We start from the raw sequence: 14,927 nt of genomic DNA on the forward strand, positions 1-14,927 counted from the left end.
ATGGGTACAAGATCGAGATAATACAACAACAAAGTGTGTTACTTGATGATAGGTTCGGTAATAACCAAACCTGTAGGATCACTGTCAAGTATTACGGAGTTAACATACAAGTGTAACTTACTTTTAATTATAATAAAAACAATTATAATAGTGGAATAGAAAAGTAAATGACACAGCAAAGATTTTGTTAACGAGGAAACCGCAAATGCAGAAAACCTGCGGGACCTATTCCAATTTTAAATACTCTCAGAATTAAGCCGCTATACAAAATCTGATACTAACTTCGTATAGTTGAGACCAAGCACACTACCCCTAGCTACTTAGTTCCCTCAGTATCCCTGTGCCTTCGACTTCTAGAGTCACACACGTGAATAGCAAGTCCTTTTGATCGTATTCCAAACAGCAAAGGAAGAATATGTTTGGTAACCACTCTAATCAATATTGCTACAAGATATAAATGAGTCTTTGACAAAGGCTATTCCGTTTAATCTAATAAACTCATTTGTCCGGTTAGATCAATCTAACTTTGATTACCAAAATAGTCAAGTGTAGATTCGCACTCATCAATATAGATCCCAAAGAGAAATATAGAGAATTTCGATCTCACACAACTAATCAATCATATCTATCAAAGATAAATCGATTCTCGTTGGAACCCAGCCGATCAAGGTTTGTGTACTAAATCCACAAGATACGAAAACTAATAAGAATTCTTTTTCGTCTTCAAATCCTCTTTTATCTTCAAAACCTGCACAACACCACTTGAATCTCTTGTGATCAGTCACGCACAAAATGGAGTCTATTAACAATGGATTATCACGAGATGTATTTAGATCTAACAACAGTTCTAAAGATCCCGTCGATACTTTGATCTAGTCTGATGAATCTTCTATCAGAAGAGAAGATTCTAAAGAATAAACAAACTAGGTGCAATCAAAGTTTGAACAACCATTAGTCAATCAAATCAAATCGAAAACTAATATAACTGCAATTATCTAGTTTCCCACCAACGGTACTCGTAGAGCTTCTTGATCCCACATAGGTCTTTAAACGAGCGGTCGTAAGAGATTTCACCTAATTAGGATACTGTAGATGGTGGATTTTTGACAAGGGATAAAATCGTAAAACCATAATTATACAAGTTCCTGATCCAGCAATCAGATGATTATTGAGGCTCATGTCTCTCATTGAAGCATGAAAGCTCATGCCACAAGAATCTCTGATTAAGAATACTGTCTCTCAAAGCATATGTAGATGTGCAGTCTCTCAGCTGAGGCAATGTCATATCTCATGAATGCTGAGAAATTTTAGTAATTACTTCTATATAGAATCGGAATATTAGACGGCTCCTAGACGAGTTACTTGCTAGTATAAAGCAATAACGTCTTCAGGACGTAACAATGTTTTTCCTGAATATATGAAAGAAATATGACGCTTCAACAAGCTCATATCACTTAATTCCTGAATAATTAATGCTCCTAGACGATTGTGCTAGTATAGAGTTATCAATTAATTATTCCTAAATTATTAGATTCATCAACTGAATCCCTGGAAAATATTTTACATTATTCATAATATTTCGTCACTTCAATTCGTGGTTCTTCCCAGCAGAATTTCACGGGTTATTGATAAATATTCAACATACGGGCGTCTGAGCAGCTATCGAGTAAGCCCCGACTAAAATGGTGCAAGTGTATTCAGCAATAATGCGCAAACGAGCACCTGAATGCACGAACGAGCATTCCAAAACACGAATGAATGATGAACCTATGCAAAATAGGAAGAAAAATAATAATAATAATAAAGTATTAGTAAAGGCGTCAGGGGACTGGGCCCACCGACCATCCAGTCACGTCGTGGCCAGTCCCACGCCCAATTTTATATTTTGTCATATTTTATTATTCTTCCCTGATCTCATGAAAATCCTTTCATTTGAAAAAATCTCATTCGTCTCAAGGGAACTCCCCAGTCTCATGGTGTTTCCTCGTATCAAAGAAGTAATAAAATTTAGGAAAGGTGTCGCGGGATCGGGCCCACTAGCCGTCCGGCCACGCCTACCCGCACCTCGTGATTCCTTATTATTTTATTATTTCTCTCATCCCATGAAAATTCCCTGATATCATGATATTTCCCTCAACTCATGAAAAATAATATAAAATCAGGGAAAAGCTCACGGGACGGGCTCATTGGTCGGACGACCATGCCCTAGCCGTGGCTGGTCCCACACTCCCTTGTCTCATTGTTTTAATATTATTTGTTTCCCTCATCTCATGGAAACTCCCTCACTTCAAGGAAAATCCTCCTTGATTTCATGATATTTCCCTAAAATCATGAAAATATTATAAAATTAGGAAAAGTGACATGGGACCGTGCCCAATGGTCGGCTGGCCATGCCTTGGCCATAGCCGGTCCCACACTTCATGACTCCCTATTTTATTATCATTGTTTACGTAATCTCATGGAAATTCCTTAACTTCATGAAATTCCTCAGTTTCATGGTATTTCCTTCACATCAGGGAAAATATATAAAATTACATAAAATGGGGAAAGGTGTTACGGGACCGAGCTTGCTAGATGGCCATCCATGCCGTAGCCGTGGCCAGTCTCACACCTTGCAATTCCCTATTTTATTAATTATTTTTCATCATGTCATGAAGATTCCCCAGTTTCATCAAAACCCTGATGTAGATAGTGGATTTTCGACAAAGGCTAAAATCGTAAAACCATAATTATAGTACTCCTGATCCAGCAATCATATGAGTGTTGAGACTCATGTCTCTCGCCGAAATCATGAAATCTCATGCCACAAAATCTCTGACTGAGAATGTTGTCTCTCAGAGTATATGTAGATGTGTAGTCTCTCAGCTGAGGCAACGACACATCTCATGAATACTGAGCAATTTCGGTAATTACTTCTATATAGAATCAAAAGATTGGATGGCTCCTAGACAGCTTGCCTGCTAGTATAGAGCAATAACATCTTCAGGATGCAACAAGATTTTCCCTGACTATATAAAGGAAATATGACGCTTCAACAAGCTCATGTTACTCCACTCTCAGATGATTAATGCTCCTAGACAGCATGCCTGCTAGTATAGATCCATCAATTAATTATCTCTAATCGTTAATTGAATATTCAAAAATATTCTACGATTCTTCGTAATATTTCGTCACTTCAATCCGTGGTTCTTCCCCAGCAGAATTCCACGGGTTAGTGATAAATGTTCAACGTACAAGCACCTGAGCAGCTATCGAGTAAGCCCCGACCAAAATGGTGTGAGTGTACTCAGCAATAATGCACAAACGAGCATTCCAAAACACGAAGGAACGATGAACCTAGGAAAATTAGGAAGAAAAATAATAATAATAAAATATTAGAAAAGGCTCTAGGGGATTGGGCCCACCAACCGTCCAGTCAAGCCGCGGTCAGTCCCACGCCCAATTCTATATTTTATCATACTTTGTTATTTTTCCCTGATCTCATGAAAATATCTTCATTCGAGCAAATCTCCTTCGTTTCAAGGAAACTCCCCAGTCTCATGGTGTTTCCTCGCATCAAAGAAATAAAATAATTAGGAAAGGTGTCGTGGGACCGGGCTCACTAGCCGGCCGGCCATGCCCTAGCCGTGGCCGGTCCCACACCTCGTGGTTCCTTATTATTTTGTTATTTCTCTCATCCCATGAAAATTCCCTGATTTCATGATATTTCCCTAAACTCATGAAAATTATGTAAAATTAGGGAGAAAACGCACGGGACCGGGCTCATTGGTTGGCCGGCCATGCCCTATCCGTGGCCGGTTCCACACGCTCTTGTCTCATTATTTTATTATTATTTGTTTCCCTCACCCATGGAAACTCCTTCACTTCAAGGAAATTCCCTAGTTTCAGCAAACTCCTTGAATTCATGAAATTTTCCTCAAGTCATGAAAATAATATAAAATTAGGGAAACTCGTGGGATCGGGCCCTAGGCCGGTCATGCCCTAGACGATCCCACATGCCCCTTATTTTATTATTTTTTTTGTTTCCCTCATCTCATGGAAACTCCTTGATTTCAACAAATTCCTTGGTTTCAACAAACTCCTTGATTTTATGATATTTCCCTAAAATCATGAAAAATATTATAAAATTAGGGAAAGTTCCTTGGGACCGGGATCTTTGGCCGGCCAGCCATGCCTTGGCCATAGTCGGTCCCACACTTCATGATTCCTTCATTATTTTATTTATTCCTTCATCTCATGAAGTTTTCCTGGTTTCAGCAAAAGTCCCTGATTTCTTCATATTTTCTCAAAATGTTGCTCAATCGCGCATCAAAAAATATCGAAACTCTCAGGACTGAGGCATGGACATTACGGTGACACGGGCACGTCTCCTTGACCGACCAAGGCCGTCCCTGAGGCTTGTAAAAATCCGGTCCCACGTGTTTTAACAATGTTGACCTAATTTGCTCAATTGCTCATATTGGGTCCAAATTTTCTCAAAGAACTTGGAGTTTGCTCAAACGACCATCAGCTGGTCCCATGATCACCAAGGGCCAGTCTCATTCCCCTTGGTCGGTCCCTCATCTCTCTATAATCAGGTTTTACTACCTAACGCTCACATGAGCATTATTTTAATAAATGATGAAACCAACATTTAATCATCCTTTCACCAGGTATTCAAGAGACTTTGGTATTTTGCTCACTTGAGCATCTGGGCGCTACATGGTCGATTCATCATCCCATGTATCCGGTCCCTCCTTCATTTCATGAACGATTTTCAATAAATCATCAATTCAGCAGTTGATCAAAATTAGGGTTTCGAATCCAAGGTTCATAATTCTAATAATTTTATGTTGATCCCATGATCAACACCCTAATTAATTATACTCGGTTCAGCTGCCAGTATTTTAAATTTATCTTGGTCCTGTTACCAATGATTCCTCAAACGAGCAATATTTGTTCAAATGAGCAACATCTGCTCACACCAAATAATATTGGTTCAACTATTAATATTCAACAATTCATCAAATGGGCAACATATGCTCATATGAGCAATATTTTCTCAGATCAAGGGATATTGGTTCAACTATCAATATTCAACGACTCGGAACAATATTTGTTCACTTTAGCTATCAACATTTATTCGACAATGTATTTTTGTCTCAGTAGACATGTTCAATTCATGAGTCTCAGAACATTTGCAAATCACGTTCGACTCAGCAATACAAGGACTGATCGTCCCATAAAGTCAGCAACTGATTCCACGAGATGTCAATCATGTCACATGGGGGATATTAACTAGGGTTTTGGTCTTGCGGTCTACGGCACGTGTGTTCATGCACACGATGAGAATGCGAGCAAGTCGTGCAATCATTTGAAGGAGTTAGCAAAGTAGTGGATGGAAAATCAACCAAGTCTCCGCACGATGAGAAACTGGTTTTGACACGATTTCCACTTCCCCACTCTTTGACTTCAACAACTATCACACTTCATGGGATCAAGGTGTTTACAATTCCAGCAATATATATAAGTCTCTGAATCTTGATTGAAACAAACAAGAATTTCTCGACAAGTTCACACAGACAATCTTTCGTCTACACGAACTCATCGTCTGAGAAATTACTTTCAACAGAGCAAATTCAATCAATCAGAACTTATATTCTCTACGCAGAATACATAACACACCTACAACCTTCGATCACCATTGATCTCACACATTTCTCAGCTTCCCTCCTACAGATCGAACCATCCTCTCTTGTGACAGAATTGACTCTGGAACTACCATTGTCTTGATTTAGGCCGGATTCCTACAGATTGATCTCTCGAACTTAAAGCACTCCCTTCTTGCAGTGCATCTGTGTGAGGTTGAGCATTTGTTCGGTTCAAGGAGTCTCCTCCGCACGGTCATCTCCTTGATTCCGTAAAAACCAGCAAATCGTTTTTCCCCATCTACACCTGAATCCTTCATATTTTTCTCAAAATGTTGCTCAAACTCGCATCGGAAAATATCGAAACTCTCAGGACTGAGACACGGACATTACGGTGACACGATCATGTCCCCTTGACCGACCAAGGTCGGACTTAAGGCTTGCAAATAGCCAGTCCCGCATCTATTAATAATTTTGACCTAATTTGCTCAATTGCTCATACTGGATCCAAACTCTTCTCAAAGAACTTAGAATTTTCTCAAACGACCATTAGCTGGTCCCACGACCACCAAGAGCCGGTCCCATGACCCTTGGTCGGTCTGTCATCTCTCCATAATCAGGTTTTACTACCTGACGCTCACACGAGCACCATTTTAATAAATGATTAAACCAGCATTTAATCATCCTTTCACCAACCGGTCTTAAAGATATTTTTGATATTTTGGTCATTTGAGCATATGGGAGTGACAGGGTCGACTCCTCATCCCATGTAGTCGGTCCCTGTGGTTGATTTTCAATAAATCATCAATTGACCAAAAATTAGGGTTTCGAATCCAGAGCTCTGCAAAAACATAATTCTGAGCAGATTCAAACACTAATAATTTTATGTTGGTCCCATGATCAACACTTTAATAATTATGCTCGGCTCAGATGTCAGCATCTTAAATTAACGTTTGCTCAGACGAGCAATATTTGCTCAGACTAAGGAATATTGGTTCAACTATCAATATTCAACGATTCAACAACATTTGCTCACCTTAAGTTATCAACGTTTATTCGAAAATATATCTTTCTCTCAACAGACATGTTCAATTCATGAGTCTCAGAATATTTGCAAATCACATTCGTCTCAACAATATAAGGACTCATCGTCTCATAAAGTCAGCAACTGACTCCACAATCACGAGATGTCAATCGTGTCACATGGGGGATATTAACTAGGGTTTTGGTCTGGAGGTCTACGGCACGTGTGTTCATGCACACGACGAGAATGTGAGCAAGTCGTGCAATCAGTTGGAGGAGTTACCAAAGTAGTGGGTGGAAAATTAACCAAGTCTCTGCACGATGAGCAACTTGTTTTGACACGGTTTCCCACTTCCCCACTCTTTGACTCCAACAACTGTCTCACTTCGTGGGATCAAATTGTTTACAATTCTAGTAATATAAATAAGTCTCTGAATCATGATTGAAATGACGAACAATCTCTGGTCAAGCAGACAACACAAAATTAACAAATTCAATCAATCAAAGCTTATCTTATTTCTTCACGCAGAATACACAACACATCTACAATCTTTGATCATCATTGATCTTACATATTTCTCAGCTTCCCTCCTACAGATCAACCCATCCTCTCTTGTGACCGAATTGACTCTGTAACGTCCATTATCTTGGTTTAGGCCGGAGTCCTACAAATTGATCTCTCGAACTTAAAGCACTCCCTTTTTGCTGTGAATCTGTGTGAGGTTGAGCATTTTATCGGTCCAAGGAGTTTCCTCCGCACGATCATCTCCTCAATCCCGTAAAACCAGCAAACCGTTTTTCCCCATCTACAGATTGACCACAATGGGAGATCATTCTCTCAGTTGAAATCTCACATTTTTAAAAGATGGTTGATCTCAGGTCTCGCACGATTGCGGATCTTAACACAAATGATGCTAGTACTAGCAACGGCACTAACGATGATATTCCAGAAACCATTCCTGCTTCCAACAGTGGCGGTGGTGGTTTCACTCCTCCTCAACCCAACGCAGGGAATCATCCTCTATTCGGTCGGCATCCCGAGGAAGTCAGAGAAAATCCGCCTACCATAGGCGATCTCATGAAGGTGCAAGAAACTCTCACCAAAAATTATACTGACATGGCTGCCACCCAGAAGGAATTAGTCAATTATCTTAAGACTCTTACAGACAAGGTGTTAGAGAAAACTCAAAAAAAGGGAAAGGGAAAAGAAACATCCTCAGATGCTGACTCTGAGGTCGTTCCAGTTCATACATTGGATGACAATGAAGTCCACAAAACTGCAGACGATTCATCAGCGAAGAAATCATCAAATTTCATTACTCGGGAAGATTTGGAACGCCTCCTAGAGAACCATGGAAAAGACAAGACACCACATATCAGCCACCAGCCTCTGTACCCTGTTGCTATGCAAAGGATTCCACTACCAAAAGGTTATATCTCTCAAATATTCACCCTTTAGGATGGAACAGGCAATGCTCGAGAACATGTTTCTCGGTTTCTGGAAGCTTTGGGTGAACATGAACATAACCATGTTGTCCGCCTCAAGGAATTTTCAAAATCTTTGAAAGGCAGAGCATACACCTGGTACAACAACATCGCACCAGGAACTATCAAACGTTTGGGAGAAATGATTAATGCTTTCTACAGAAAATATTTCTTCGTTTCAGAGCAAATCACTCTCTCGGATCTCAGAAGGATGTTTCAAAGAAGCAACGAACATCCCAATGATTATGTGAAAAGGTTTAGGATTCAAGCCCTGGACTGTCATGATCCAAATGTCACGGAGCAGCAACTTGTGGACTTGTGCATCAATGGGATGATCCCGGTCTACAGAGATTTACTGGAAAATCTACGCTTCCATACCTTTTGAGAACTTCATGAAGCGGATAAGAGATCGGAAACTATCGCACCCGATTTACTAGAAAGGGCTAAAGCCACAAAAACTTAAGATCCACGAGAAACTCGAGGTAGCAGACGTCTAATCAACAAGCAATACAACCTCCAACCCTCCTCAAATATTGTCACAGAAGGGAGCAAACAGAAGGATGAGCCACGCAAGCATACCTCAGCTCCTTCAAAAACACAAAGAAAGGATAAGCAAGATGCACAAGCCCCTGACCAACGTACAAGAACATATCAAGAGGCACCTGACTTCCCCTTTTCTATTGAAGAGGTGATCGAACTTCTGGATGTCTGGATCCAAGATGGTGCAATCAAGTTGCCATATGTCAAGAAAGAACCAACTGAAGAAGACATGGAGAGCCCTCATTATTGCCACTTCCACAGGTTCGTCAATCATCCCACAGTGACTGCAGGGTTTTGAAGTGCATATTCAGGGAAAAGGTTGAATCAGGAGAGCTTAACTTGGGGACTGAAGGAGTGCACAGAGACCCTCTCCCAGTCAGGACTTTCTCCATCTCTGAACAACCAGTCAAAGAAGCGGTTCAGTCATTGATCGAGCACATCTGCGAATTGCTTTATCTGTCGAAGGCGCAAAGGGGAGACATGTTCATGGATTTGAATCACATAGTATCTGGGAAACGTCTACCAATTCTAAAAGTAGCTTCTGAACCTCCAGCTATTGACAAAGAAATGTATGACTGGGGACTGCTCACCACAGTGCATATCAAAGGAAATGAGTTCAAGAGAGCATTTGTTGATGTTGGCACTGCCATCAACATCATTCCTTTGAAAACTCTCAGAGCCGTCGGCATTACTCGAGAAGAAGCCACTCATGCTCCCATGTCAATCAGGGATCACGAAGGACGCACAGAGACGCATATGGATACATCACCCTCAAGATCACAGAAAGCTCGTTTTGCACTGAGGCCAAGTTTTACATAATCCTAGAAGATCCAGGATACGACATGATCCTCGGACGAACTTGGATTCATGCTGGAAAGATGGCTCTAATGCCTTCAGCACACCCTATTGTTGAAGAAGACCCTGATTCAGAAGAAATAGAGGATACCCCACCATTTGAGCATCTGGAGGAAGTTAAAGCCTTGATGGAACTTACACAGAAACCTGGAGAAAATGCACACACCTTTGTCAAAAGGTTCCGTACTCAGGAAAGTCTTATTCCTCTTCATGCGCCAATATTACTAATGTTCAAATATGCTACTCTGGTCTGGGGACTTCTCCCCACTAACAACTTAGCAATTACCAAAAGCTACGAGTGGATAACCTCACCTCAAAAATATTACACCAAATGGTTGAGTACAGAACCTCTTCAAATTGATCATTTTATCAATTTATTTATTACTGAAGACATGACTAAGCATGGCAGACAGTACGCCGGATACTCCCCTCTGCACGAGTGTACATATATGCCGCAACCATGGAACCCCTCCACACGAGGAATTCCGAATCAGCAGAAGATATTCAAGGCGCAGATGACCAAGCCTAACAAATTTCATGAAGGATATTTAGTCCTCAAAGCAGCTAAGCACAACCTTCATTCTGCAAAGAACTCTAATTGGGAAGGGCCTCTCATGGTTGCTAAATCCATAGCTGGAGGATACTACAAGCTAATCAACACGGATGGAAGGACTGTACCAGTGATACACGAGAACTGGATCAAGGCCTTTGACGCTTAAGGTGTTGGACGTTAGAGGTATTGGATGCTCAAGACATGAACACCCAAAATATTTGGCATTTAGGATTTTCTTTCATTGTATTTCAATTTCTCCAAAACGTTTGCAATACTTGCATTCGGTATTTTAATTCAGCAATTTATCAAAATTCAGTTCATTTTAAAGAAAATCTCTATCAAATCCAAAAGAAAACCCTCAATCATCTACCGGTCCAAAACCAGTCAAAAAATAAAAAACCAAAATAAAGCCTCACATCTCTCAGAAGTTCAGAAGTTCAAGATATTATAAAAAAAAAGTCAAAGGAAATCACCAAAGAAAGATTTCCGCTCCTCTGCATTCTTCAAGACTTGTAAGGCCGCCTTCTCCATATTCAGCTCTTCAGTCAGCCTAGCAATCTTGTCCTCTTTATCCTTCACAGCATCATTGGTAAAGGGTATGTTGTTCTCGCATGAGTCCTTGATAGCATCTATCTTCTTACGAAGCCATTTTACGTTGAAGCCAAGTCTTTCATAATTCTCCAAGTTGAACTCCCAATCAAAGAGTACATCTGGAGTAATAGTATTTCTAGCCCTGTTGCATATATCATTTACAAAACGCAAGATAGCACATACTTTCATGGTTAAAGAATAAGCACGCTTGGGATCTCTGGTAACGACGATGTGACCAAATTTCCTCCATATCTTCTCGTACAAGTCGGCATATCCAATAGGAACGTTGAATCCACCAACTAGCTCGTGGTATGGGAGTGATGCATCAAACGAAGGATCAAAATTAATCCCTGCACTCGGGTATTCATGCACCACTATACGGTTCTCAATTACTAGAGAAACTTCTACAGTCAGAGCAACGGTTTCTTCAGTTTCTTCCACTCGTGGTGCGGCTTCTTCCACCACTAGAGCAACAACAATTGAAGTCTCAATGGTTTTAGTAGCAATATTCTCATGGCCTTGAAGTGCATATATGGTTGTCTCTTCATCAATAACCCCGGGGTATCTCGAGTTATCATTATTAGTTTCATTATTCTCAACTTCGGTATTTGGCACCTAAATACGAAGATTACATGAGATTAGAGCAATCTAAACATGGAAACCAAATAGAATCATAAACTACAGAATACAAGTGGTCTAACATCATCAAAGTTCATCATCATGCATTCAATACACGAGAAAATAGCATGAAATTCATGAAAACACGTTTTACGACAAGCTCGTCTAGAGGATTTCACACTTCCCTGTACAAAATGACGAACTGGGAGCAATTTATGAAGAATATAAGGTCGTGTTATATACCATTCTCTCCGTACTGATGTTATCTACAACATATCAAAATTTCATAACAATCCGATGAACGATCAAGGAGATATGGTCAAAACATTGGACAACATACAGTCTGAAAAAGTTCTGAAAGTCTCCTGGAAGTTTACTATTTCGCCTTTTTCAGGCCCTAAACATGCTCAAAACTTAAAGATTTTCTCTTATAAAGCTTGGAAATTTCCCGGGCTTGAAGATACATATGCATACCGTGAAAATCCGACTTCAGACGAAGATTTTAAGGCGTTTTTGCTAAAACAACTGAGTTCTGAATTTTCTGGCGACGTATTTCAGCAAAGTTTTTCGTATATGCACATGGATTCTCGTTCATTCATTCATAAATCAAAATTATTATGCTTCCATGGATAAAATTCAAGGGAAATACTTACTTGGGTGGTCTCTGAAGCGTTCAAAGAGTCGGAATTGCCCGTGTCAACATCAAGAGTCTCATTACTTCCATTCGGTTTGGAACCTTGGGAATTTTCTTTATCTCTATTCTCCGAAGATGAACGAGCATCAGCACTCTCCGCTTCCATGGCGACATCCTCCTGTATATATTTTCAAACAATTAGCATTTTGTCTACGAAGCATCATATTTTGATTATTTGAAGAAGTACTCACGTCATTCTCTTCTTCAACACTCAAGTCAGAAAACGATTGCCCAGCAGCAGAGAATTGAAAGCCGTCAATACTTGATGGAGAAAAATTTTGTAACCGAATAACGAATATTGGTTTTATGATCCTAATAACAAGGAAAGGAAAGGATCACGGCGGAAAAGTATTGACAACTCACCAAGGAAACGACTGGGGACTTTATGGTGTTAGGCCACAGCTTGCAATTCTTGTTCCTGCCCTCTCCACCATGAATGACTGTTTCTGCTTCTGAAAAGTTTACTTCAATTTGAGGTCTCACAGGGCGACCATCCTGCAAAAAGAAATTGATGCGGTGGCCACTCAAAAGGAATTAGGGGCCACCTTTTTATTCCCATCCATTTAAGCGGGTTAAGGGGTGTCTTAAAAATAGGAAATTGTCTATATTGTCCTTCACCGTTATACTAAATCTAAACCTATATCCTTTATTTTCATAGTCATATCAATCCTCTTCTTCTTTTTCTACATATTGAAATTTTTTTTCATCATTTTAATTTTGATTGAAAACAAAAATCGTCGATCAAACAAATGTTATGATTGATTGTTTAAAATTAAATCCCAAAATTAAGTAACCTTAAAGTTGAAACTTAGAACATAAAAAAAAAAGGAGTTAAACAAATAAAACGAATAGATGATAGTAGTTGTGATTCAAAATTAGGATTTGATTACTTGAAATCAAAAATTTGATCCGAAAATTTTCTTGGATTTACATTAGCAGAAGCATAATCGGTAGATAAAAATCTATTTTACCAACTGATTATGGTTGATGTTCTTGGATTTACAGTAGCAGAAACATAATCGGTAGATAATAATATACTTTATCTACCGATTATGGTTGATGTTCTTCATTTCTTAAGAACATCAACCATAATCGGTAGGGAAATTGATCGTTATTTACCGAATATTCTTGATTCAAAAAATTCAATTTCTCTGTACTAAAAGTTACGCCCAATCGGTAAATAATGGACACTATTAAATACCGCTTGTGAAAGTAAAAAATTTCAAAATTTTATTAAGTTTTGAAATTTTGAATTTGGGGACATGAACACAATCGGTAGATAATAATCATCACATATTAACACAATTTACTACCGATTATGGTAGTACCAAAATTCGAAAATTGGGTATATTCGGAGGTTAAAGTAACACACTTTACTACCGATTATGGTAGTACCAAAATTCGAAAATTTTAGAATTTTGGCAAAATCTCATTTTGGGGCCAATATACATTCGGAAGTTAAATTTACTACCGATTATGGTAGTACTAAAATTCGAAAATTGAGTATATTCGGAGGTTAAGTAACACACTCTACTACCGATTATGGTAGTACCAAAGTTTGGAAATTTTAGAATTTTGGCAAAATCTCATTTTGGGGACAATATACATTCGGAAGTTAAATTTACTACCGATTATGGTAGTACTAAAATTCGAAAATTGAGTATATTCGGAGGTTAAAGTAACACACTTTACTACCGATTATGGTAGTACCAAAATTCGAAAATTTTAAAATTTTGGCAAAATCTCATTTTGGGGCCAATGTACATTCGGAAGTTAAATTTACTACCGATTATGGTAGTACTAAAATTCGAAAATTGAGTATATTCGGAGGTTAAGTAACACACTCTACTACCGATTATTGTAGTACCAAAGTTGAAAATTTTAGAATTTTGGCAAAATCTCATATTGGGGGCAATATACATTCGGAAGTTAAATTTACTACCGATTATGCTAGTACTAAAATTCAAAAATTGAGTATATACGGAGGTTAAGTAACACACTTTACTACCGATTATGGTAGTACCAAAGTTTGAAAATTTTAGAATTTTGGAAAAATCTCATTTTGGAGCCAATATACATTCGGAAGTTAAATTTACTACCGATTATGGTAGTACCAAAACTCGGAAATTGAGTATATTCGGAGGTTAAAGTAATACACTTTACTTCCAATTGTAGGTAAACTACCGATTGTGGAAGGGCAATATTTCCATTACAAAATACGCGAGATAAGGGCTAACTTCAATTTAGGTTTGGGTGACCCTATTTTGTCTTATTGTTGGCCCCTAGTTCCTTTTGGGTGGCCCCTAAAAATGCTAAGTTATTTTAATTCTATGAAGATTACGCAAAAGATACATACTGGTGAACATCCTGGAGATGCCTTTCGCTTATCGCCGCCGGAGATATGTTTCAATCTTGGTCGAGAAGCAATCATCTCGGCAGAACGAGGCTCTTTCACTAAAGGTTGGTCAACCTTTACGAAATCACGTAAACGCTCAAGCTGTTGATCCCAGAAATCTATGTAACCTGGAGTTACATATGTAATTCGTTCAGAACAAGGGAACCAGTAAGAGCTTACTTCCACAAATATGCAATCTAAACAGGTCTTAAGTTGTTCCACTGGTGGTTTCCTCCTTCGAAAAGTTGGAACACATTGATCCAAACCCATTTGACGAGTTGCTCTATTGGTGTTGTATTCTTCTACTGAAAAGTCTCCGTACATTGTTGATATCAAATGACCCGGAGTACAACTCAACATGAAGGATCTCTCGCCATCACTCAAGTTAGCACCATATTTCAAAGTCATACTTTCTTCAGTATTGAAGGTTGACAACTGAGAAACATAAGAAGGGATTTACACCCAGGGGCGAAAATTAAACTCAGATTTATCGTCTAACACATCAATGAGACGTGTCTTGGATTGAGATTGCTTTGTAGACCAGCG

Source organism: Papaver somniferum, chromosome 4 (genome assembly GCF_003573695.1).
Source record: "Papaver somniferum cultivar HN1 chromosome 4, ASM357369v1, whole genome shotgun sequence".
Lineage (NCBI taxonomy): Eukaryota > Viridiplantae > Streptophyta > Magnoliopsida > Ranunculales > Papaveraceae > Papaver > Papaver somniferum.